The 25,274-nt window shown below is 45.8% G+C and overlaps 1 protein-coding gene across 7 annotated transcripts in view; it reads right to left on the bottom strand.

The window, feature by feature from the left end:
• The window catches only part of PUM2 (pumilio RNA binding family member 2), a 64,477-nt gene extending 48,543 nt beyond the window's left edge, over positions 1-15,934 (bottom strand). For 4 of the 7 annotated variants that reach the window (XM_048935060.1, XM_048935062.1, XM_048935063.1 and 1 more), the window contains exon 1: positions 15,705-15,807. The gene's annotated coding sequence lies outside the window, so the exon portion shown is untranslated. Of the gene's footprint in view, positions 1-15,512; positions 15,537-15,704 lie in introns of those variants that run through there. The other 3 variants (XM_048935065.1, XM_048935064.1, XM_048935059.1) reach the window with 3 other exon arrangements.
• Between the last annotated feature and the right edge of the window lie 9,340 nt (positions 15,935-25,274).

Here is a 25,274-nt window from a genome sequence, read left to right as displayed (position 1 = left end):
AAAAAGGTCAAGAGAGCTCCTGCTTTAAGTAATTGCCACTTCTGGAATCCAGGCACCTGAATCTCCGTGTAGGGAGAGGTACCTGCTCCAACAGCCCACACTTCTGCTGCCAGTGCAGCATTTTTCAAGTTAATGCAAGCAAAGATCACCTCTCCCTTCCCAAGCAAACACCCGAACACCACGACAAGGGGAGGGCGGCACTGTGCAGCTGCAGGTACAGCAGCAGGCCAGGGGCACAGCACACTGTCTGCTGGCTGACTGACAAAGCTGGCACTGAAAAAAACAGAAGCCGCTAGCTGCTCTGCAAATGCTACAGCCTCTGTGTCCTCCTCAATAAGTTCAATGCAAAACGCCTTTCCAGCAGCTTCCTCCAGGTGGTGGCTCTTCTGCAGCTTTTATCATCTCATGTGTAATACATCCTTATGGTGGCCTTCCCATCACTAACAAATTGAACTAGTTTAAGAACACAGCAACGGCTGTACTTTGAAACACAGCGTGCCACAGTTCTGCCAGCCCTCCAGGTGGGTTCAGCACAGCCCAGTCATCTTGGGCAGACACTTGACTACAGACACAGAAAGTTCATTTAACATTTCAGAGGGGCAGTAGGCTTGAAATTAATACAGAAAAATATTTTACTAGAAATGAAAACTTTAGACAAGTCTAGTAGAGGTTTATAACGAAGAATAAGGGAAAAGGATGCAAGGAGCCTAAACTGCAAATCTAATGGCCTTTATTATCACATACTGCAGTTCAGAGCTGTACATGTTTTCTAATCCAGAACATTTTGCTAAATTTCCTACTTTCCCTATTCAGAGACCAGCCAGTCATGTGTCCGGATACCAAAAGCTGTGCAGCAGCCGAATACACAACCAATGCAGTCAGTAAGGGAACACTGCATATAAGTTAATTACAACCTGCATTTTAAGAACACGTGGTGCTCGTCTGCTTAAAGCAACCTTTGGCTGGATGCATCTTCCCACACCTCTGAGACACCGAACACCCAGAAGCTCACTTACTACCAAGCTGCCCAACAGAAGTTCACATTTCTGTGCTATGAATATCTACTTGAAAACCAGTAACACTTTTTGAGCAACAGCAACGTCAATATTGAACTGCAGGACTAATTAAGTGCTCCAAAACGAATTACAGGACAGCTGAAAGAAGCAGTCCAAGTAAACAACACATGCTAAAGACGCTTAAGACAAACAATTTTGAAGTTTTACTGTGATCCCACAGTTCAAATCTAAAAAGAACACTATTTTCTTCCAGCACATCCTTAAAAATTTTCACTGCATTAGCATCCTTAAAAACAAATTTTTGCAGGCAAATTCATTATTTAATCTATTTCGGGTTTCTGAACAAATACTCTGAGATCTAAGTTTTATTCTACGTTATCATTAACATTGTCAGATGCTCTATCAAAAACAAATTTGTCAGCCACCACTGGCTCACAGTGCTCCTCAGAGTGCAAGTTTCAGAACTGATGAGAGCAGCAGAGTGAAAAAACACAGAAGGCTACAAAGCAGCAGTTCTGTCTCATGTAGTAAAGCGATCAGTGCTGTTCAACACCCTTACCATGACCTAGGCAATGGGATCAAAGACACCCTCAGCAAGTTCACTGAGGATCCAAGTGGAGTGGTGGAGTGGTCCAGTTGATACAACAGAAGGAGAATACATCATTCAGAGGGACCTGGACAGGCTTGCAAAGCAAGCCCACGTGAACATAAGGAGGTCTGACAAGGCCAAGTGCAAGGTGTTGTACTTGAATTGGAGCAATCCCAAGTATATGTATAGAGAAGTCCTGCAGAGAACTTGTGTTTTCTGGACAACTAAAATCTTGATGCAAGCCAGCAGTGTGTGCCTCCATCCCATAATGCCAACAGTACCCTGGGCTGCACCAACAGAGGAGGTAGCAGCAGGGAGAGGGATGGGATTGTCCCACTGACCCTCTGCTCTGCCTCTGTGAAGCTTCACCAGAAGAACTCTGTCCATGCCTGGGACCCCCAGTACAGTAAGGATACAGAGCTGTTGGAGTGGGTCCAGGAGAGCCACAAGGATGAACATATGGCTGGAGCATCTCTCTTACAAAGTTGAGAGAGCTGGCTTGTTCAGTTTGGAGAAGGTTCTGGGGAGACCTCATTGAGACCTTGTACCTGATGGAAGCTCACCAACAGGAGGGAGAGCAATTCTTCACATGGTCTAATAGTGATAAGACAAAGAGCGATGTCCCCAAAAGAGGAGAGACTGAGATGAAATACTAGGAGGAATCTTTTTTTTAGAGGTTGGTGAGATGGTGGCACAGCTGCCCAGAGAAGCTGTGGGTGCCCCATTCTGGAGGAGCTCAAGGCCAGGTTGGGGGGGCCTCGGGCAGCCTGAGCTGGTGAGGGGCAATGAGCCCACAGCAGGGGTTGGAACTGGGTGATCTTAAAGGTCCCTTCCAACCCAAGCAACTCTGTGGTACTGCAAAGAAGAAATATTCAACAAAAGCACTTTCCAATCTGCTAAAGGCAAGTCACAAAAGAATATGGTGACCATAACACATGGCACGTGTATACGCAGTTATTCACTTGCCTGATAGTCCTTCTAGTCAACAGGAGTGTCTATAATCTGGAACCATGCATGTTGGAAAAAGGAACTTCCTGGACTTGTACAAGCAGGAAATAAAAATATACGAAAGTACTCAAGGCCTGCTCCAAAAGAAATACCTCCTGTTTTATTATGGTGGCCTGTGACAGCAGAGACAGATGATGCTGGTATGGCAGCAGAGATTCAACCTTCCCACCAATATCCCATTACACTTATTGCCCTGTGACAGATGGCAGCAGAGGGGCAGTCTGACAAAATGGGGACTGAAGCAGAGGTGTGTCACTGAATTCCTCCAAGGCTCTTGTTCAGGGCTGGTGAAAATGTCCAGCTAAGGGTGGTGACTGTGTTGAGAAACAGTGTTTCACAGCTGAGAACCTGCTCTATCAAATCATGTTACTGTGCTCTCTGTATCCATTGCTGTTTTCATGGAAATAAATAGGAGGCACTATTTTCAGAGCACCCCACATATCTAAGCCAGTTGTAATCTCAGAAGGCACTGCCAAAGTTGGCAATCACCAACCTGTTTCCCTGTCCTCTACCAACAGAGCACACAAACCCAGTCTAACAGGACAGCATTCCCAGCAAGAGAGGCAGAGGAAAATGAAACATCTCTGCACCCACTTCAGTCCCATCTGGTGGCTGCAGAGGCCAGCACCATCCAGAAACCTTGGGTTCTCTTCCTGGCTGCAAAGTGAAACACGCTTCATGAAACACAAAACAGCACTCAGTCCTCACAAACTCTTCTGCCACTAAGAAACTGCTCTCCTCCTTGCACAGACTTTTATATCCATTTTCCCATCCAGGAAGTATTGGTCAGAAAGTGGCACATCTGCGTGGTACAAGCTTTTCTAAACTACTTTCAGATGTCCAAAAGCCCAGAACTGTAATGCCCACAGTCAAAAAACAGGCAGAACTACCAGCCTAACCAATAAATAACATGGCACGATTTGTAACTATTTATTTACTGCTTGCTCCATTTGAAGTGATATATTCCAATGTATGCAAGCACGTGTTATAAATGACCAAATCTGAACTGCACCTGCATCTCTGTCTAACCCTGCTTGTTACTTAATTGGTGTTGATTGCTTTATACATGCATGCTACAAGTTTAAGTTTTCTCATTTTGAATATCAGCACTTTTCTTGGTAGCATCACCTTTCCGTAACACAGCAGCAAGTGCCACAAGTGATGCAACAGCAACTGCAGGGAACTCAGATGTTTCCAATCATCAGTATTTAATTTTAAAAAGCTCTGCTAGTGCAAATTAACACCATGCAGCTCCCTCTCTCAGAAGTGTGATATTACATTGCTGCACTTCATTATTTTATAGTTTGCTTTTCTCTTAAAAAGGTTAAAAAGTGAACTGTATGCTACAGAAAACTTAAAATTCGCCTTTTCTGAAAATGAAAACGAGACAGAAGAAGTGGTCTATGTAAGAACTAGAGACAATTCACACAAAATAGCATTATATTTCAGTAATCGTTACTCCTTCCTTCTAACAAAGAGACCTTTATTAAATATGTTAACGGTTGATAATCACAGAATGGCCAGGGTTGGAAGGGACCTCAAGGATCATGAAGCTCCAACCCCCTGCCACACACAGGGCCACCAACCTCCCCATTTAATACCAAACCAGGCTGCCCAGGGCCCCATCCAGTCTGGCCTTGAACACCTCCAGGGATGGACAAGGCATCCACAGCCTCTCTGGGCAGCCTGTTCCAGCACCTCACCACTCTCTGTAAAGAACTTCTCCCTGACATCCAATGCCTGCATTGCACGGGAATCAAGCTCTCAGTACTTTGCTGTGTGGTGTGGGCTGTGCTGGATGCAGATGCTAGGCTGGATGCTAAAAGCCCATCGGGTGCCTTGGTTCCAGAAGTAGCTCAGATTTCTCCTCCCATCAGGACGCTGCTGAGTATGGACGTGCTCCACTGCTCTCTGAAGTACTGTAGAAGCAAGAGGCATCAGGAGGTCTGGAAAGCAATTTGGAGCTTGGGTGCATGGTGGGGATTCGTGGTGGGAAGGAAGGGCAGGAGGGACACTTCCATCCTATGCTGGCAGAAACATTCTGCCGCTGGGTTGACGGTTGGATTTGATGATCAGATTTCCAACCTGAATGATTCCATGGTTCTTTTTTTAAGCTAAGTTTAGAGGTTCCTTCTCATGCTCATTTCTCACCGATTGAGAAAATTTCACATTTTTATGTTGATGTGGCAGCTTGGGTGGAGAGGTATTAAAAACATGCAAATCATACCTCGAGTATTAAACTGCCTAATCCTACAGCCATCCACACCACATGAGAATGTCCTGACCTTAACAGTGAGGTTTGTAAAGGTGTACAGCTTCTTCACCACACCTGAGGAAGGCAGTGCTGTTTCACAGGGTATCCCCTTGGGAAGAAGACCAGGAGAGGGGCAAGTGAATTACATGCACTTCAGTGAGAGCAGCTGGGGAAGCTCTAAAAGGCTGTCTGTCCTTATCATTTTAGTACAACTTCTATTTAAGAACAAAAAGAAATAGATGAGAACATTCAAGATTTTTAAAATTAACTTAATCTTCCCGTGGAATTTGATGGCAAAACGTGGTTCAAGATGCCAAAACAACAGTACTTTCTGACTGCATGGTTTTGACAAGCTGTACATAAATAGGACTCGGTTGGCAGAGATTTTGTCCTTGGATGTACAAACATCCACAGGAGAGCTCGGAGCCCTCAGACATCTCCCTTACCTAGGCATTCTTCCTTCTAGCTGGTCTCCTGTTCTGTTAACCTTGTGTCTGTGTGCTTTGTGGCTGGAGGACCTGGCTGTGACTTTGGTTCCCTTGCAGCCACCTCTGCCTTTTTGGGGCTGCTGAGCGCTGAGCAAGGTGTGTATCCAGAGCATGTCTGTTTCTCCATTGGGTGGTCAAAGGTAATGTTTTGTGATCCTGTTTCTTAAAAAGGAGATAGGACTGTAATGTCAGCCAACAGGCTCTCCTTCTCCCATGTTCTCTTCTGATGGGGGTTACTGACCCATACTTAGAAGTATGGTTTAGTGGGCAACACCGGTGGTAGGTGGATGGTTGGACGAAGTGATCTTAGAGGTCTTTTCCAACCCTAATGATTCTAGGATTCTAAACCTTCCCTCCCTCAATTTAAAACCATTTCCCCTTGTCCTGCCATTATCTACCCTTGTGAAGAGTTGGCTGCCCTCTTGTCTGTAGGCTCCCTTTAGGTACTAGAAGGCTGCATTGAGGTCTATATAATGAGGTCAATAATGAATCAGAACAAATAAAACAAACAAGATGTACACACTTAGAATAAAGTAAAACTTCCCATAAATTAACCTTCTGCATTGCAAGCAAGACATCCATTTACTGATGCGTTAACACAGCTAACAGAAAAATGAAAATAACCCAGATACAAGGGAATGAGGAACAGGAAAAATACTGAAAAATAATAACCAACGCACCCAAAGGAGAAAAGAAAAAAAAACAAACCATGCAAAGCCTGGTCATTTCTCCATCAAGCCAACACCAATGAAATCCAACCTTCTGTTTGGGGTTTACACAGCAAGGGGACACAGGGTGGTGTGCTCCTTCTCATCGCATTTTCTCTCCCTGTTCATTTCAGGAAGAGAACTGAGAGAGAAACGTGACTGAGAAGAGTTCCAGCGGTGTGGAACCCCACATGTTCTCCAGGAGGGTGCTGAAGCTAGAGGTGAAGAAAGGGAACTGCCCAGTTCTCAGGCGGTGACTTCAATCACACGAGAGCACAAAGAGAAGGTTAAGCAGAAAACACAAAACCACGTTTGTTCCAATGCATTTTAAGAGTTACTATAGGCAAGAGCACATTTTCTACTTTATCTGTCTACAGCAGAGAAACGCAGAGTTAAAGACATTGCTGTTATCAATCTCCTCAGCTGTTTTCTAAGGATGTTCTTTTTGGACAACACACCCACTGAAGCGAGCAATAGTTCTACAGTCACAGGGTATTTACAGGATACCCTGCATTAGAATGGACCCTCAGTGATCACTGTGCCCAACTCGGGGCTCCACACAGGTCCACCCAAAATTCAAACCCTGTGTCTGAGTGTGTTGTCGCACTGCTTGTTGAAGCTAGCTGCTCTGCCATGGGGAGACTTCCAGCACCCAAACACTCCCTCCTTTACCTAACATCCAACTGGAGGCTCCTCTGATGCAGCTCTATGCCATTCCCTCGTAGTTAAGGTGCCTGCTCCACACACTACATGCTCAAGACTGCTCAAAATACAAGTCACTTATCTGCAAATTCAGAACTCTTGTTTTCCTCTCTCTAGCTAAGGAAATACACGACGAGTTCTGAATGCCTTTCTGTTTGATTTTGGGTCATAAAACACACCATTTTAGCTACTTTCAATGAAAGAGCTGGGAACACCAGTTACCTCTTTCCTACTGGGAAAGTTTCAAGGCTGCTGCCAGCACTGTGGCAGTCACAAGCCACTAATCTGGTGAGGTCTCCAGTGCGAGACACAGGACATCTGGTGTCTTTTTCTTCTTTTTTCAGTGCACAAAAAATCAACACCTTAAAACTCGCCCCCAAGAACCTCAGATTTGCTGCAAACTACACAGCAATAACACGGTGAAAAGTTCTGCAAGTAACTTATTAAACCAGCTTTAACAAGAGTAGACGTTTTCCAATCAAATGCCCTCACCACGGCAAAGCAAAAGGAAAAATGCTTTCAGTCTAACATTTCTCTCCCTAATTAGTACGGTTTGGAGAGTTGTACTAGCTGGCAGATCTGAGCAGCTGCTTAAAACATGTGTTTGACGTTCATTTACCTGGCCTCTAATTACGTGGATCTAAAGGTTACTGTGGTATGTATCTACTAAATATAAACACTGAGAAATGCAGAAAGACAGCACTTGTAATGAAGTTATCAGAGTCTGTTAAGTGCAGAAACAGAAATCAATGAAGCCCAGAGCAGCTCCGTAGACTGATGGACACTTTATGGGGAGAAGGCAGTGTCAATGAGCTAACACCCAGCCTGGGCTTCAAACATGATGGTATTTATGTGCTTTGCAGTTGTTCAGCACTCGAAAAACTCTTCAATATCCGTTCATGAAAACCTTTTGAAAAGGTTTAGATGCATATTGAAAAACTTTATTTTGAAATAAAAGTCACAAAGTTAGGAAATGCAAAAATACGATCTGCAAGATCACTTAGATTTCTAGGGATGCTTTACGTGGATTCTATAAATGGACCAACAAATGATTCAGGAAATGTGACTCCCACTCTAAGGTCAGGAAATGGATTATGTTGTTCCCAACTGGAACGATGAGATGGTGCTCATTGTTCCAAGGGATGTCTACATGACTGTAAAGTCTCATACGGGAACATTATTTCCCAATTTCCATTGCACAAAAGTATCTTATTTGAACAACAAAAACAATTTTATTGTTTAAAATCAAGCAAAGTTTTTGCTAGCAATTGTCTGTTTTATACCAGAGGCAACAATGCTAAACATCTGCATATTTTATTAATTTAATAACACCCAGGCACTTATTTTGTGGCTGCATGAATTCTAACAGATTCCCATGCGAGTCACACTGAATACTTGCACAAACTGATCTACTGATTTCCTCCCCTGTACCACAGCAATGCTAAAAAGCTCCTGATCTCAGTGAACTTCTAAACTCTCTGCATCCTTCTCCCCAAAGGACTGTGTGTCAGCAGCTACTCACAGAACTGCTCTCTAAGTCCATACATTGCACCAGAAATGAGTTGCAGCAACCAAAGCCTAAATAGTTAAGTGAAAGCAGTTATGTTCCGTTGTGCACAGCACCACTCTCCTCAAGAAGTGTCAAACAGGCTGCGACAGTCCCAGCATTTCTCAGAGACAAAGAGCTTCCAGCAGACCAAGCTGCAGGATTTTCAAGGTTCTCACCATCAGTTCTCACCTTTTTTCCCTCCTTTACTGGGGGAAGAAAGAGCAGAATTCAGATTCATAACTCCACGTAACTAAATTTAGGAACTGTTTATCAACCTTTGCTATGAGGAATGGTAGTAGATCGTAGCATCACAGAATGGCCAGGGTTGAAAAGGAGCACAATGATCATCTGGTTTCAGCCCCCTGCTATGTGCAGGGTCACCAACCAGCAGACCAGGCTGCCCAGAGCCACATCCAGCCTGGCCTTGAATGCCTCCAGGGATGGGGCATCCACAGCCTCCTTGGGCAAGGACAGACGAGGAAGACAGAACAAACACTGAGGACAGTGTCGCCCTGATGTTCCTCTTCACTTCAGCATGCAGCAAGAACACCTGCAAGTGTTCTGACACCCAAGAAAGCATACACTGAACTTCACAAAACCCACACTGCCATCGTAAATCCAAACACTACTGACTGTTGATCACTAAACCTATTTACCCTGGGCAATCTTTCACACTGAAGCAAGGTGAACTACTGATGAACAGATCTCTAGCTGATCTGCAGCCCCATAGGGATGTCAGTGAAAGGACGATGCCACAGCAGCTAGTGGTCTTCTCAGATGCAGTGCAATCAAAGAGCCTGCAGTGCTTTTGGGGTCTTGAGGGAGAGAAAAATAAGCCAAAAGCCTGAGTGAATCAGTGTGAAGGCCAAACCAGCATTCATTAAGCCTCAGCGCTGCCATGGAATTCCCACATAATCCACTCCATCCTTCCCTGTGAGCAGCCTCTAAAACACCCATCCACGCTCATTTCTCCATTATCTCTTACCAAGGACTCTGACAAAAATTCTTCAGCATCAACAAAAACAAACATTAAATACCCTACACCAGACAATGTTGCTCTGCCTTATGCTTACCAAGATGTTCAGCTCATCCGCAGACGTTTCAGATGGCTTTCAAAAGACCCAAATAATTTCCCAAATAAATTCCCAGTCTTCACAGGAATTACTGTCTTGGAACTAATCAAGTATATTTATTAACTTATTATTCTGACTCACTTAGAAAGGACTTCCCAACTTCCACCAACTAATAGGAAGATTACTCAAAATCCACCAGTAACTGCAATCAAACTGACATTCCTCTCAAAAACAAACTGCACACAACCATGCAGACTCACTTCCACGTACCCCTCAGTCTGTCAGAGCTCACCCATCTTCTGTTACAAAGGGAAAACATGGCTCTTCCACACTCTGCATTTCCTTTAGCCTCCTCCTGAAGTCCTCAGGTTTACACCACTTTCTTGCCACAAAACCAGCAGGGTTTCACACAAGCTAATCCCAAAAAGCAAGAAGTTATCATTTGCTGGAAATAAGGATGGCTTCAGCTATTTTTACATGAAAAATCCCTGCTGTATTTGCAAACTTACACTTTTTGCTTTACTTTCTATATAGATTAAACTCCTAATGGAATTCAAAGTAATGATTCACTATTCCTATTTATATCTGAAATGCATTTTTAAATCATTTTGGTAGTCTCACATTATGTGAGTTCATTGCAGCCTGCTAAAAAATAACACCAAATCCACAGTTTGAAGATACACTTCAGATGATTTATTCTGAACATTTCAGCATCTCCATTTTTAGTTCTTGAACAACTTTTGTTCACCTTTTTGTTCTTTCCCAAGAGAGTGGTGAGGTGCTGGAACAGCTGCCCAGAGAGGTTGTGGATCCCCTGTCCGTCCCTGGAGGTGTTCAAGGCCACGTTGGATGGGGCCCTGGGCAGCCTGGTCTGGTATTAAATGGGGAGGTTGGTAGGGGAATTGGAGCTTCATGATCCTTGAGGTCCCTTCCAGCCCAAGCCATTCTATGATTCTATGATCTAGTATAATTATTTCTATTAATGTTCTTTGCCATCTGTCTAAAAGGACAAAAAAAACTGCATGCATTCATCTATAGAGGCGTTGCCCATGCAATACTTAGTGAGCACAACAGCGAGTGGTTCAGCTCCTAACACAACCTGCATAAATCACTATAACAAAACATTCAGTCAGTACTTCTGACTCTGCTGAAACACTACAAAAAGATACTGAGTGGCTGCCCTGCACTCCCTACCCAAGTTACCAGAAAACACACATTCATGGTATTCTCTGCTGGAGAAATGCAGCCATGTTTTGAGGAACGCAGGCAGTAATTAAACAAGGGCTCTGCTTACAATGCTCCTCTGCCTCCCTCTGGGGAGGGGAAGCAGGTGGAAGAGAGAAGTGTGAAAACCTGTGCAGTTGCCTGTGAGGGAAGGGATGGCAAGAGAAAAACACACCAACGTTTCTGCACATTCCAGTGGAGGAGTAGAATGCTGCAGCAATTTGTATGTACAGGACCGCTCTCGTTTCAGCACTAATGTAATAGAGAATGTGATACAGCAGAAAGCTGGATGTGGGCAAGAACGGAAGGAAAAACTGGAATAGTAAAAGTAGAAAAGTCAAAAGTAGCTCAAGAGTGAGGAAAAAAAAAACCAAAACAGATTAGGGAAAAACACAACAAAAAAACAGACAACAGAGATCCCTGCGTTTAAGAAGAGCCAGTTTTGTTGTATTATGCTTGCTCCTGTATTTACTATACTCTTAGAACACCCCCCAAGCTCCCCACAGCATTACAGGAGTCACGGGGAATAAAGCCATTCCCAGCTGAGATTCAAGACAAATGAGGAAGTTGTACCAATGGAACACTTGGAGATAAAAGCTTAACGCTGGATTTTGTCCCCCAGATTACTGTTTCCAACAGAAGCTCTAATCTACAACAAAATCTCTGTTCTATTTTACCTTAATCATTTTTTTTTTTTAGGCTGCAACTGTAACAAGCAAAACTGGGTGCAAAACCCATAGCATTTCTCATAGGTCTGCTTTGCATAAACTCAAACCCAACTGTACGACAGACTTCTGATGGAAACCAGGCACTCACAGCACTGTGAAATGCTTATATATGTTACAGGGCCAAACGGAGCACTGGGAGGCTACTGCACACAGTTTGATTTCTAACTGCTTCAAGCAAAGGAACATTTTTTGACTTTGGATTACTGCAGGCTTTGAAAAAGTAGCTCAGCTCACAGGCATCCTTAAAGCTACGGAGTCAACGCAAAGTGCAAGTGGATCCATGAAAAACAAACACGCCAACTATCCAACCATCACAGGAACGCTGTGTCCCGCTGGGTCTGTGGAAGCAACACCCACCTGCAGCGTGATCCTGAGCGGTGGGGATGGAGTCAGCAGTGCTCCCACCTGCACCAGGCCCTGCTTTTTTTTTTTACATTGCTACTCAGCACAATCTGTGAAGCTGTTTAGTCTGATCTTCTACATCTGTAGACTATGAAATGAAACAGCCCAGAAAACACATTATCTGAAATGCATCTCATTCTTGCATGTCAGCTTCAGTTTTTCTTACAAACTCGGTGCACTACAGAAGATCCTAATGAAGGAATGGACATAAAACTTCTGCAGCTTGTGCTGATGCATTTTTGGGTTTTCATGAAACAAAGATCTCAGGCTCAGATTAAAATGAACTTTGCCAAGTTATTTTCAAAGCATTTAACTCTTGGCTCGAAACAAGCAGAGATGACAACCAGAAAAATCTCCCTGTGATATTCAGAACCTCTGCAGGTAAAAACTGCTTCTCCCTGGATACGCGGTGATCTGCACACATGTCCACTGTAACCAATGTGCTATCAATCTTTCAGTATGTCCTGAGGAACTAGATAACTGCAAACACAAAACCCCAAGTCTCTCTGCAGTTTTAACTATGTACTTTCTGTGCTAACAAGCTGCATGACTTCCATTTTCAAGGCCGAGAAACCTCTCGCTTTTTGTGCTAAGCAGGAGTGCCACATCCAAACAATAAGGACTGACTTATGTGGAAAGCTGCTGAATCAGAACAAGGACACCTAGATGAGAGGATGCAGACAAAAGGAAGTACAGCCCTCTAATCCCTCCACACCTACTTTTCCACTGCTGTATGGCCAACCATTAGGGAATATGTGTGTGTGTGTGTGCAAGTGCAGACAGATGGAGGAGGATGAACATTAATAAAGTGGAATAAAAGTGTCTCTGTAACATAAGAACTGCTTTCACTGCTGTGGTACATATGCACCTTATTGACAAAACAAAGCTCCTCAAATCACTTCTGCAACTTCTTTACACCACACAACAAGCTCATCCAGCATCCATGGAACTACCTTAAGTAATGCATATCATAGAGGACATGAACAGCGAGATACTTGAAAAAAAATTCCTCACAATAACGTGGATGAAAACTAAAGAATGACGTCCAAGAAGGCAGCCTGATATTGCCTTCATTTCCATCAGGACTTACATGCAGGGAGCTCTGCAGCAGAAAGACAACTGAGGTTCTACCACCTGTGACTGACAGCTCTGCCAGTGCAAAAGGAAGCCTACCTTAAAACTATATGGTAACTTCGAAGAAAAAGTACAAAATTGGATTACTTGCAGCAATTTATACACAAATACACACTGGAAAAACAGCACAGCCTGTACAGGACAGATCCATGCATTGACACTCGGAAGTTTGGGACTTAAATGCAGAACCAGATGCAGAAATCTGAAGTTCGGGTTACTACAGAGATACTTGTTCTCATTTTGGAGATTGTCACTGTAACACCTTCAGACACATTTCTTCTGTAAGTGTACAGCTGCTCTTAAACCAGCACATTCAGGAGAAGAATCTATTCACCACTAATGAAATTAAATCTTCACCGATACACCCAGAGGTAACACCTGGCCCTCATCTGTAGGGCAAACATTTTCCAAAGCAACTCAGAAAGCACTTGCCTGTTAACCTGAAAGGCACAGCATGTATTCTGAGTGGGATTTAAACTAAACCTGGCTATCATGCTTCTCTATCCAAGCCATTACTGTAAAGCAACTGAATGCAACGTGTTTGAAATTACATCGCAGACGGCAGAACTGAATACATTTTCATCTTCTGATGCCATTTAAAACTCCTTCCTACCAAAGGAAGGTGAAGTGCCTTTGACTTCATGGTTAGAAGCACCAGAAATGACTGCACAGCTGTATTTGTTCTTAAAGGATAAAGGAACCTTACACAAAAACACTTCTCGTGCCACTTCAGGACGACAATCTTGTCACTGGCTGTGTGACAGTGCTGCAACTGTGCACAACAATCACAGTGCTATGTCATGGGTGGGGAAAATCCACATCAGGCTAAGTATGCATTTCCAACTACATCTGCCAAAGAGAAGAGAAAGCAGCAGCTTGATAAAGTTTTCACATACCTATACGTATGATACATGCAATGAGAAGCACTTATAAAGCCTGAAGAAACTCCAGTGCATTAACGCTCATTTCACAGGAGGGCTCAACCCAGAAAGAACACGAGAGAATTTAGGGTTCTCTTCAGTGCAATGGGCAGTGCAGTGTTTTGTCCTTCCACGATCAAAGAAGGCGTGAAGACATACAGGCAGGTATTTAAACCATCTCCTGGGTCATCTGCCTCTGTTTACAACAACTTGCTCTAATCACGCTGGAGACTTATAAACCACTGTACAAAGAATGGAAATCATCAAGGAGAAAGCTTTTACGAAACTCCCTATTGCAGATGTTTCTGTGTGCAGTCATATATCATTTCAGCAAGCAAAAGAAGTCTAAGAGCAAAGTAGAAAATGCTTTCACAAACCCCATCCAGCCCCCTGTACTCAACAAGGGGACGTCCTGCTCATATGCTCACCCCAAGCACCTGCCCTAAGGAACTTCCCCGAGGGCAAACTATGAGGCAAACACACGTGCAGCATTTCATGTCATCACAACCCTACATAACATTTAATACACGCTGCCACAGTAAGAGACAACTTCTCACTGCAACATAGGCAAGTCCAACTTTTCAGTCAACAGCCTCGCGTGGTGGCAACCACGACATCAGATATGGTTACAGCGACCTCAGCTCTGTGTTGACACCCCGAATGCTGGAGAAAAACATTAAGTAGCAAAATGATACTACAGAAATTAATTAGAAAAGCTATTTCCAATTAATGCTGGAAAAACAACAACAACCCTATTCAAATCCTATATTACTTCCCTAGATGCAACCTCCACATATTAAACTATAGAACTATCAGCACTATCAAGCAGTTTCTCACACGCATTTGCCTTCTAACCACTTTGCTGGGCCAAATTCCAGATTCCGAACTCTTTGCACACTTGGGAGAGCCATCAGCTGATTCAGCGCCGTTCCTACACACACAGCCGAAGCACATCGCCGAATTCCCATCTCCCTTTTGCTCCGCGCCTCCTTCTCCCACCAACAGAACGCATCCGCTCTCGCACGGCCACGGACTGAGCTGCGGGTCACGGGGAAGTAGAAAATAATTCTGTTTCTCGGCACAGCCGCACGTGTCGGCGACGCTTTGGCCCCAGAGACGCCGATCGTACAGAAACGGCGCGTTTTATCTACGAAAACGGGGACGCGAGGCGGTAAATACACACGCAACGCGTCGGTATCCCGCACAACCGAAGCACAGAGCCGGGAGGCAACAAAGAAAAGAGAAACTAAAAGAGATCTCCGTGCGCTTTGTTCGCACGCCGCACGTAAAGCCACAACGATAAGGCGGCCAGGAAAAGTTTCGCTCGTTCGGCAGCGGCTCACACAGCGCTCCGGGAACGGCGGACAAAGCCTTGCCGGCACCGTCCGTCAGAGCGCGGCGCCGCGGGGGCGGGCAGGAGCGCGGCAAGGCGCAGAGCCGCCCCGGGCGCGCAGCGAAACGCCGCGCAGCGCAACGCCGCGCAGCCCCGCACGACGGCGGCCGCCCGCCCCGACTTCTGTTACCGCCGCCGGTTTCGAAGCACGATTACAGCCCGAGCCCTCGCGGCGCGGAAGCGGCGGCAGCCCTCTCGTCCCGCCCTCCCCACAGCCGCGCTCATCACAAAGCCCCGAGCCGCCGGCGCTGCCTCGGCCCGAACAAAGCCCCCGCCCCGCTCCCGCCCCGCCACCCCTCCCGCCGCCGCCGCCGCCCGCTCCCACCTCGGCGCCGCGAGCACACAAAGGCGGCCAGCCCGCCGCGCAGGCCCCGCACCGCCCCGCCGCAACATGGCCCCCTCCCGCCCTCTCTCCCCTCCCTCGCCGCAGACAAAAGGGGGCTGGAAGAAAGAAGGGGGGCGGCCCGCCCGCTCCGCCCGCCCGCGGCCTACCCCGCGCGGCCCCGCCGCTACTCACGGGCTGGCTGGCGGCGCCGCTCGCCGCGACGGAGCCGGAGCCGGAGCGGGCCCTGGGACGCCGCCGCCCGCCCGCCGCCCCCCGCTCCTCTCGGCGCCTCTCCTTCCGGCCTCCCCTCCCCCCCCCCCTCGGCCGCGAGGGGCTCACAACAACATGGCGGGAGGGCGCGCGCGGAGGGAGAGGGAGAGCGAGAGCGCGGCAAAGCTCCCCCCGCCGCCACCGCCGCCGCTCGCCCCTGCCGCCGCCACAGCGCATGCGCGCCCCACGCCGGGAGGAGGCGGGGAGGCGGCCCCCGGCCCCTTCCGCCGCTCACCGCGCGTGCGCCGCCCGCCGGCGTCCCTCCTCCCCTCGGAGCGGCCCTCGCCGCTCTGCCCTCGGGCTGTGTGGCCGTCGCTTCTCCCGGGAGGTTTTCGACGTTATCGGCTTCCCAAAGGAAGGCCGCGGAGCGGGGAAAGGCGCGTTGTTCATACAGTAAACAGTACACGCGTGGCCGGAGTTACTAATTGGCTGATGTGCCTGTGTGTGATGGCCGTGGGAGGATTTAGTTCTTCCCCGAGAACGTGAAATGCGCGACCTCAGATACAGCTGTTGATAAATACATCATTGCCTTGCAGTCAGTAAGCACTGCTAGAACCACAGAATGGCAGGGTTGGAAGGGACCTCTGGGGTTTATGGACTCCGGCCCCCTGCTACTACAGGTTCCCAACAGCAGCTCGCTGTGGGGTTTGTCGGCCACGCTGAATTACAACCCCAATTATTCCCAGCAGCATTTCTCTCGTAGGACACAGGGCCCAGCCTGTCAGTGTCACTTCAAAACGCAGATTCCACGAGGAAATATGCTGTCTGCCTCCTCAGCAGGTCCGCTAAGCCTGGCTGGCTGCAGGGCACTCGGGAAGCCATCCTTAGATCACACCTTAGGGTGGGACCCCGTTATCGGTCCCAGCAGGCTGCACAGCGCTGCTGCCCCAGTTCCTCCTGCACACAGCAGGCCTGTCCACCAGCCTGGGGCTCGTGTGGTGCCCAACAGGACAGCAGCGCATCGATGGGGAGCAGGGACTTTGGGGTGGCCTGCTGGGGAGCAGAGGTCTGCCCGCCAACTGCTTCCGTAGAGGCATCCTGAAGGAAAAACTCGCTGCTGGGGGCATAAAAGTTCCCATTTCCTGATAAATGTTTTCCTAAGAAATGAAAATGATTTCAGCTTAACGCTAAGCAGCCAGACGCCCGGCTAATCACTGTGATCCTGTGTCCTGTCCCACTGCCACCTTTGTCTGCAGGGCTGCAGAGCCACTTCCTCTGCTCTCTGGAGGAGAGGAGGCCTCTGAGTCGGCCTCCGAGTCACAGCCTGTGCTGCAAGCAGGGGCTGTTCTTGCTGTCCCAGGCAGCTGCAACAGCTGGTCTGTATTATACCAACTCAGACCCTTCTGGAGGCCCGGTCTATCCTGGGTAATTCTGATCAGCAGCAAAGCGCGTGTATGAAGCATTCAGTGTTCAGGAGGAATTCGACATGTATATGATAAGCTTGAAGGACTTCTGAATCAGTCTGCTCCTCAGTACTGGAAAACCCTGTTTAAGTGGAAACGGTTCAGGATTTGATCTGAGAAATATTGCTTTGTTATTTTCTTAATAATTTTTCTAGAGAGTAAATTCCATAACCACACACAGCACAGTCTAATGGTATCACTGAAGTTCTGTCTCACGTTAAAAAAGTTCAAGAATAGTCTTTATCTTTTCCTCTGAGTGGAAAATTTAAAATTACTTAATGCTTGACATACTTTAACTTAGTATTGCTCCATTACAAAATGCTTTTCTTATCTATTTCTTTTTTGTTAAGGAGATATTAACAGCCGACTGGGCTCTGCTCACACTCCAGATGTTTCTGATAAGCACTGATAAACATAGTCTGGCTGTGGTTGGTTTTTTGTTTTCGTTTTTTTTTTTCCTGTGAATGAGCATCCTCAATGCCATCCAAATATATGGCCCACAGTTTAGAGAAGTAGCCAAGGATAGTGAAAATCAGGGTGCTGCTGCCTTCCTCCAGAGTCTTGCTGTGCAACTTGGGCAAGTTCCCTAATCAAGGAGCTGCAGTCCTAACTATCCCGCTCAGCCGGTGTTTAATCCGACTGGTGCCTACATTTTCCAAAACCACAAACGTCAGGACCCAAAGCTCTCCATGTGAACAAAATTTCTCTCGGTGTGCCAGGAGGCGCACGTCCTCAGCGTCTCTGACGTATCATGCTGTTAGACCTAGCATGGCGGCAAATAATTAACCAGACTTAATTAAATCAAAGGCATTTCTCCATGGAAATTAAATAAATTGATACGGTAGACCTTCTCAAAGCATCTCTAGAAAAGATGCAAGTCCCTACGTGAAGCTGTGCTCTTTTAAGCCAATGTTAACCCCCCTACATCTCAAGGACTGGGGGCCCCTAGATTTGATTTCTTCACTCGAGACCTGCAGGTCTGATTTCCTTACAGAGTCATGAAAATCAGACACAGCTTTGTCTGTCCTCTGCTGCAGGGAAGAACTCAAGAACCTCTGTCTCAGCCCTGCTTGCAGTCTAATCACCATCCTGCTGCCCATGAGGAGCAGTCATAAAAGGGTGAGCCTTGCTCAGCCTCTGAAATAAGAGCCACAGTTCACTACCTACCACCTTCAGGCTGCACAGCACTGCAGATCCAAATTGATTAGAGCTATCTGTCCACATTCCAGAGCAGGGCCTTGGAGTGGCAGGACATCCCCCGAGCACAACCCTTGTTACCTACATCTCCACGAGAGAAGTGCTGACTCAGATGAATGCTTTGTGAGTTCACAGGAGCAGCTCCTGTTTTGATAAAGTTATTAATTATCCCACATGCCGCATAGTACCTCTGGCAGCTCATGCACAGTTCTGGATTCCACTTTGTCAACAGGCATACTCTTAATTAATTAAAAAAAACCTGAGATACCACCTGCACAAGATTCATTGCTAAATGCATGGCTGTGGGTTGGTATTTCATGTTTTAGACCAGCAGTGGCTGTGATGTTCAGGAGTGTGTACTGAGATAAGAGCTGTAGCCCAGTGCCCCGGCATCCCTTTGGGCCAGCCTCTCCCTGGGGCCTCGCGCATTACTTACACACTGTAGATTTTGCACAGAGGGACTTTCCCACCCACACATCCTTTTTCCTCACCTTTGCTTTACAAACACAGACTTTCCATGGCCACTCACCACACTAACTCAGAGCTGCTTTTGCCTACGCAGCCTGTTCATTAATGCAGCTTCTGCTGCAGCTTCTCCTTGCACTAATGCTGCCTGAAGCTTCATAGGCTACTCCTGCCTCAAACCTCCTGATACAGAGACATTTGACCCAATGTATGCAAGTACTTGATTTTAATGTTGAAATGCACACACCTTTGAGCTATTTTCCGTGAATGTAACAGGAAGAACTCTTCTGAGTTACTTTAGCATCCTTCAAATTTTCCATTTAACAGCACAAAAACTGGCACAAAAAGGCTTTCCTTTAGTGTGTTTCCTGTAAACCATTTGACAGCAGCCGTGCTATCAGTTTTCTGAAAGCCCATTCTGCTGTGCTGCTCAGAATGGTTCCATTTGTTTCCCTTGCCAGTGCAACACTAAATTTCTTCAATGAAGACCACCTTGGATTACTTATTTGTTTATTGTACTAGCTTTCAACTGGCATGGCACAGTAGGCGGTACAAATGAGAATGCTTCATGTTAGAACCAACAGAAATGCTCAGCTGAATTATGACAATTTTTGCTGCTAGTCACAATTTTGGACTTTCTCGTTGCTATCCTGTTGTTTCAAAATGCAGGGAGGCTGACTTGCCATTAGATGGTTACGTACGGTTGGACTAGATGACCTTAGAGCTCTTTTCTAACCTTAGTGATGCTACGGTTCTATGATTCTATGGCAATTGCTTCTGAAAACATTTCCAACCTTCCCAAAAGCTTTTCTTCCAGAGGTTTAAAGGAAATGCACAAAAGGAGGTGTCGGTGAATTGAAAGCACAACCCTGCAGCATGTCTTTGTGAACTTGTTACGAGAAAGAAGTGTATCTCGTGGAGCTGCTTTGCCAAGTCTGTGCTAACACTGCCCAGAAGTCAGCTGAACGCTCGTTTCACCAGTAAGGCAGCTTTTGTCCCTGAGTCATTCACCTCCTCCTAATTGGCTGGGCTATAAATGAGGCTCATAAACATACCTCAGAGTTGCAACAACCAGAGACAGCCATTGTAACAGGAGTGACTAATGACATCACTACATGTACATAAATGGGGATGGCTGTGGAGTGGCAAAGTCAGAGATAATGCCAGCTGTTTTTTAGTTCCACATTCATCTCATCCTCAGCAGAGTGGCTCTTGGCCCTTATCTTAAGAAAAAAAGCTTTATTGTCTCAACAGGAGTATGTTTTCCTTTCCTTTGGAGAAATAAGTTCCAGAAACTCTACATGCGAAGTGAAGATTGTGGCTCTTAAAACCAAGGATCGCCTATTGTATTCAGCACAAAGAATGAAACCACAGAGATAAGCATTACATTGATTCTCACTCATTTCATATATTACACTGTAATGAGTAACACTCTTATTTCTAATAGAAGATAAAGAAGTTCAAAGAACTATCCTGAGCAGTGAAGTAATCACATGAGCACTTGAAAAAAAAAGGCAGTGACAGTAATTAGTTTTGTGCAAGTAGATGAGGAAGATGGGTCATTCAGCCATATCCAAACAAAGGATGGGGGCAAGAATGTTTGTTTTTTTTTTCTCCTAAGCAAAACCATTATAGGAATCCTCAGAGCACATCTGGAAATTGTAATTAGGTTGCATAAAGTCTCCCCAGTTTAAATGATCTAGAATCTGCATCCTAACAAATTAGGAGCCGTGATAGCAAGCATAAACTAGAACAAATATCTGCAGCAGTACTTTGTGCTTCTATCACTTTCTCTTCTCAGGCTCATCAGTGCCCCTGCACCTATTGCTGACTGCAACATCAACACCTCCAGCAAGTTCTTCTGATGAGGACCGAAAGAAGCAGCTCTGCACTAAGTGGAACTTACTTAAGGTAACATGTGGGGACTTCTCATCTTTGCTCTTGTGTTGTGATTTCTAGACTATAGATTCTTCTTCTTACAGTGTAAAGAGGGCTGACCACAAGCAACTCACTGTGTCTGTATGACTGAACTCATCACTTGAATACCAAAATGCAGCACGGGTGTATCATCTCAGAGCTGATAAAAGCCACCCTTCTGGCCTGCTGTTTTGCTGTGAAGACATACCCGCTGGCACATCAAGAAAACAAAATATATGCTATGTCAAACATGCCTTCAGAGCAACAAGGCACAGCACAGTGAGTGTTCCATGCCAGAAAGAGACTCAAGAAGGACAATACTTGCTTGCTTCCTGAGCATAAACAAAATGGTTGAGTGCTGTAACACTGAAAAGTAGGTGTCAAAGCTATGCATGTATTGCATCAAGTGTTGCATAAATAGTGCTCATGCATATGTGAGCTTATCTTTACGTCTGCAGGTTTTACAGACTTTTAAAGTACCTCTGCTGTTTCAAATGTGTTCCTCTTCCTAGGCAGTTACTTAAACACAGAGCAAAACAAAACAAAAACAAAAAAAAGCCACTGAGATTAAATAATGTATTTTCTGACATTGCAAAATGCTGTTTTGGAATCAGCTCTTCCCCTCTTGCAGTACAGGACTCCTGCCTTCAGCTAATCTCCTATCTGGGCCCAACAGCCACTGCTGCATCCACACCCCCAGCACAGGGGTGGGAGCCCAAAGGGTGAGCCTGTGTCTGTAGCAGAAGGAAAAGGCAGGGTGAGAAGAGCAGCTCTTTGTTCTTCTGTGAATGTGGGGAGAAGCCACCCGGGTATGCCTTTGCTGTTCTGTCACAATGGGGGCAAAGAGCTTTGCAAGAGGGAAGCAGAGATTAGCTGTTCAAAGTGGTGTCATTAATTCCCTTTCCCCTGGAACAGGAAAAATAGGTACCAGCCCACACACCCCAGAGCCAGAGGCTTGCTGTGCCTACCGGCTTCAGCTGGCTCCAAACAGGAATCCAGTTCAGCTGGAAAACTTCTTCCTTCCCTCCCAATACATCCTATTTATGGGCTGCAGAACAGGAAGTTTGTATGCACCGATAAAAGAACGTATCCACTCATTTTGGCTATGGGGTAAAAACTGGGAGACAGCATCTATAGATTTATCAAATACCGTCTAAGAGAGCAGTATTACTTCAGAGGAATTCTTGGACATCATCGTTATGTCATGAATTTGACAGCTGACTGTATCACCAACAAGGGCAATTAGGAAGCTGTAATCTGGGCCCAGAACGAATCCTGCAAGTCTTTAAGCACAGTCATTTTCTTCATCCTATCTTAAATTAAAATACCAAATGGAATTATAAGTTGATAGGATTCTTTTCCCCTCTCCCACACATGCTTCCCCTGTAAGGCCCAAGAAAAGATGTGTAATTCATTTCATCCTTTTATTCCTATCTATTTATAACTTTAACTGAAGCTACAGATGGGAGCAATTACACTATCAACACATCACTATCTTCCCAAGATCTTTAGTTTTTCTATTGGTAAAGCTGTACAAGATGAAACAGGAACTGCAAAATATGTTTGTTACAATTTCATAAAGCATCAGTCAGAGATATTAGCACAGCATCATCACCTATGTGATTTTTCCAGGCAAACGTGTTGTTTTCGGTTTTTTTTTTTTCCTCTTGACATTTGGCAGAGTGAAAGTGAGGTTATAATTAAATAGGCTGTTAAAATTAAACCCTTGTCTTGGCTCTTGGAGAAGGTAGGCAGTAACAGACATGGAGACAGGATGAGCCCCCTTGTCCCTGCCTAAGCTTATCCTAGGAAGTCACCTTGGTGCCCAGGTACAGCCTGGAGCCCTGGCACACCCATGCCCACCCCTCGCATTAAATGTTCTGGGCACGTGGGGACAAAGTCTGCCCTTGTGCCATGCCTGGCTCTGTGGAAACCCCACTCAGTGCTGGGGAAGTGCAGTATGGACCTGCCCCACATGTTGATGGCAGAAAGTGTGATGTAGGGATAAGCCTACCCAGCCCCACCCTGCTCTTACAGCGTGACCAAAAGAAAGTAAACAGGCAGGGAGGCAGCCCACAGCTGCTGCCTCCACGAGCTGCTGCAAGCCACGTTACCCTACTTTTCTTCCTGGCTGCGTTTCTCGGTGTGTCCTTCCAGATGGGCAAGCAGCTCTTCAGCCACTTGGGCTGTTGGGAGGAAGATGCCTCCCCTGGCTGCAGCTGACCAGGAGGAGCAGGCACAAAGTGCAGGGGTTGCACTGAGTGCAGGAATGGTCTTTATATGGGTGTAAAGCACAGGGCTGTAATTTATTTAACAGGCTGCACTTCAACCAGTCCTCTGTTCTATTTTCTAACAGCCAGTATGACCTGGAATGTCTCTTGTGATACAAGGTTGGTTTGGGGAAAGTCTTTAAGACTTTGAGTTATATACACATGGTCACTATGTTGCTTTTGGAGCTAAGAGAAGCTGGCATGATTTGGACCAGCAACATTATGATATTTTTAATAAGAACTGTAGAGATGACACTGTCTTGTTACAGAATGGTACCTAACACAGTGAATATGAAGTTATAGATTAAACTACAAGCGAGAGTTGTAAAAGTTTGTTTTGGAAATAACAAACCATTTAGTATTAGGGAAAGGGCAATCTATTCATAAATGGAGGAATGCATTTTTGCCCATAGAGCAGATGGAGTCACTGTCCCTGGAGGTGTTCTGGAAATGTAGATATGGCACTGAGGGACGTGGGCAGTGCGCAGTGCTGGTAGGTGATTCTTCAAAAACAGACGAGGTGATTCTTCAAAACAGACTTCATGTAGGAGAAGTTAATCTTCAGTTAAAGCTAAGAAGTAATAATAATAAAAAAAGAGTTTCAAGATTTAAAAGGAATTCTTCAGAGTACAAAGAGATGCAAAGAGATTATAAAGGCAAATGTAAAGGTGTTCTAAGGTGTGAAAAAGAGAACAGGACAGGTTTGGAATACTCGGTGTCTGTATGTGCATAGGTAGATAAAAGCAGGAAATGTGGATGTGAACAGGTGAAAGAAAACACAGCAACAGCACAGTGTTGGTACAGTAACTGTAGTGCCAAAGTGGGGAACCTTGGAGGCAGCATCAGTCTACAGCTGTTGTTTTTTTTCTGTTTGTTTTGTTGAAGTTATATTCCCCCAGGTTGGGGAATGAACACTTACACACGTCCTCTCCTGCTGCGTCTGTGCATCTCTTGGGATCTTCTGTGGTTGTACTGCTTTCCAATGTATGCAGCATCTATTGGCAAAAACATATACTTTATTTGCCTGTTTAACTTCAGAATGCTACTCTAATCATATTAGAAGCAGAATTCTCCTTTCTAATTTTATTATAAACCTTCTTAATTAAATTGTCTATTTTTATTTGATATTTATAAAATAAACTTTAAGTAACAAGTCCTGACCTTTGCATGCAGCAGTGGGACCAGTACTGATGCAAGTGGTTATTATTTCCTTTTCACGTATGAGCCTTGTTTTGTGTTGCTCCATTACTATTTTCTATATGAGTTCTTTTACTGAAGTGTCCTTCCATGCAGCATGGAGAGGTTGGACTGTTACTGCCCAACGTACAGCTCCATAGGGCAGCACAGAACATACAGTACAACGCTAACAGCTTCCTCCTGAACACAATAAGACAACGAAACAAAATGCCCAGTATCTGATTGGCACAACGTGCGACACTTCATCATGCAAAACAAAACCCAGTATTTCAGTTCAGCAGCTGCAGAACCAGAATGTGCTGGGGTCTTACCAAGCGACAGCAGCAGCCTGGAGCTCACCAGTCGGCCCCTGGCTGAGTGCAGGTCAGCTCTGGTAGCTGGAAGCCAGCAGTGGTGCTGGCTGGGCTCGTGGAAGGCGAGTGCCTGGAGCCCAGCACCACAGGGCACCCCCTGCCCAGGCAAACACCTCTGAGTGAGTCAACTTTTCCTTCTATTTTCACATAGCGCACATGTGACATGTTTTCTCTCTGCTCCATTTTTTCTTATGGGCTCAAAACCTATTTCAGAGCTCCAGTTTCCTAGCGTTTGTTGCCTCCCTCCTTTCAACAGATAGCTCTGCTTATATCACAAGTACAGGTGGTGCTGAGGCACTGGCACAGGTTGCCCAGAGGTGGCAGATGCCCTGTCCTGGAGAAACTCAAGGGCAGGCTGGATGGGGCTCTGAGCACCTGATGGAGTTGTAGGTGCCCCTGTTCAATTGCAGGGGAATTGGACTAGATGGTCTCTAAGGATCCCTTCTAACTCAAATGATTCTTAGTAGGCATTAGTAGGCATAAAGAAATGCCTGCCTCAGGAAAGCTGCAGGCTTTGGCCACTGATCTCGGGTTGTAGGTTGTTTTTACTTTCTGTTCTGAGAATGGAAACTCTTTCCAAAGTATAGCATAGAGAGAAGATGAGCCTATAACTGTGTTCCAAATGCAGCTCCCAGGGCCCAAAATTAAGCACTGCAAATTATTTGTGCACGTTTTTTCTGCTTTTTACTA

Source organism: Lagopus muta, chromosome 2, assembly GCF_023343835.1.
Source record: "Lagopus muta isolate bLagMut1 chromosome 2, bLagMut1 primary, whole genome shotgun sequence".
NCBI lineage: Eukaryota > Metazoa > Chordata > Aves > Galliformes > Phasianidae > Lagopus > Lagopus muta.
Note: the sequence above shows the minus strand (reverse complement) of the source record. Positions and strands in the feature narration are given on the sequence as shown.